Source organism: Benincasa hispida, chromosome 6 (genome assembly GCF_009727055.1).
Source record: "Benincasa hispida cultivar B227 chromosome 6, ASM972705v1, whole genome shotgun sequence".
Lineage (NCBI taxonomy): Eukaryota > Viridiplantae > Streptophyta > Magnoliopsida > Cucurbitales > Cucurbitaceae > Benincasa > Benincasa hispida.
The window spans coordinates 11,553,325-11,555,487 of record NC_052354.1 but is presented as its reverse complement, the minus strand read 5'-3'; the positions used below and the strand labels follow the sequence as shown (position 1 = coordinate 11,555,487).

The 2,163-nt window shown below is 27.9% G+C and overlaps 1 pseudogene; it reads left to right on the top strand.

Moving 5' to 3' along the window:
* Window positions 1-767, top strand: part of LOC120079874 — a 74,748-nt pseudogene extending 73,981 nt beyond the window's left edge.
* Window positions 768-2,163: the final 1,396 nt, after the last annotated feature.

Below are 2,163 nucleotides of genomic sequence, written 5' to 3'. Positions count from 1 at the left end.
TTTTTTTTATCAAAAAGAGTTTAAATAAAAATGATTCTTTTGAAAACATTTTTTGTACAATGATTCCAAACAACCCTAATTCTATTATTTTTTGTTATTAAAAAAATATTAAGAGCCATAAAATAAGATAATATCTCTTGATGTGTCAAAATGTAAATGTAAGAAATAAGTCGGTATTACAATAGTACTAAAAAATTTTCCATATTATAGTTTTTCCGGTCTTTTTTATATGTGTCATTTCTCCACATATAAAAATGAGTAACTAAGAATGTTTTAATTGTAGATTTGATCTTCAAAATGGGATACAAGATCCTTATGAAGAATGTATTGTGGGAATGAGATTGTACAAGAGAATGAGATCACAAGTTCATAGGATAGAGAACAATCCAATGGCTTCTGACCCACAGAACAAAAACAATTTTGCTATTTGGAGGGAAAATGAGCTTCAAAAGATGAGTCCAGAACAAATGTTGGAGATTTCTAGGTCTGATTATTATTGTTGGTGCATGGATTTGAGGATTTGAAGAGCTCCTTCAACAATGGTGGAACTAATTTGGGTTGCCATAGCCAAATTCTTCATTTATCAAGCAACATAGATTTTATTTGGTGAGATGGGGATTTTTTATTTTCATTTTTATTAATCAGTTTGCATAATGTAAAAGTCAAGATAAAAGATGGAGACATGCATGCATATGAGAATCATTTTGTTTTGGAAAAACTTAATTTATTTTGTTTGGGAAGATTCTGTTCTTAATAAAGAGCATAATGTTAAGTTTACTGAAAATAATTTTGAGATTGAAGATGTGATGATTACAAATGTCTAATATACTATGGTAAGAGAGTAAACCTCAAATATAATAATATGAAATAAATTACGTCACTCCAAATAGAATTGTTTCAAGTCAAAACATGCTATTGATATTGGATTGCCCTCGAAAAGAAATGTGCATATTGTACATTGTTTTTGTATGAGTACTAATGGTTAAATTACCAATTACTAATTAGTCTAAAAGAATCAATTTAATTGAGAAAGAAATAATGATAGAACGTGAATTTTGAACATATGGTCATATGCCCGAATACTATATTCAATCACCTAATGAAATAAAAATTTAAGTTGATGGGTGTACTATAATAATAGTTATATTCTTTTTCTGAAAAATTAGACCAGATAGCAAAATTGAGGGTTTGGATTTGAAGAATAGCAAAGAACTGAACGTATTAATAACTATGACAAACTTTCTATTCCTCGCATGATTCAGGGTTTTAGTTTCTCGAAACTGCCCTCTAATATATATAGATTTTAAGATTCTAAATAAGCTACAACTGAATTCTCCGATCCTTTCTCAATTTTAAATAATTTTTCGTAGTTCTAAAGAGATTTAATCGTTTTTTATTGATTCCAAAAGGGGGAGAGATTTCTGTTGTAATTTTAATTATGAAAACCCTAGAGGAGCCTTAAACTTCTTTGGTAGTTTTAGATATTTAAAGTTTTTTTTCTTTCTAAATCATATTGCATATCTTCAAAAACATCATATAGCTCATCATAGGAAAGGAATTTATTATTTACCTCATTTTCATCACCGGAATCTTCATTCGAATGAGCCATTAAGCACAAAGAATCCATCACATTTTTCTTTTTCTAATTTATGGACTTTCCTTGAGTTTGAGAATTATAATTCTCCTTCACATCAAAATAAATCATTAGTACTACAAAGAGAATTTTCTACGCTATACATATTATCAAGAAAGTGCCAAATATCATACGCATATTCAAAATGTAATTTTTCAAAACGTGAGCAACTCATTATTCAATTTCAATTTAGATAAATCATGCTCACAAACATACACAATATTGAAATCCATAGCAAGCATAAATGTTTTCATTCTATTTTTCCATACATTATAATTTCTATTTCCATTAAAGAATGAGAGTCTATCAACACAATGCTTTTCTGAAGTTGTCATAAAATTCTAGCAATTAAGCTTTTAAATAATTTTTCAAAATATCAATAAGATGCTTGAAAAATAAATTATGTAGAAAAGCTAACCACTCTAATGCCAATTGTAAGAGTGACAAACTCAAACAATAGATATCAATCTAAAATGATTTATGAATATTTTATCACAAACAAGAGAGCAACCCGCTCTAATACCAATTAT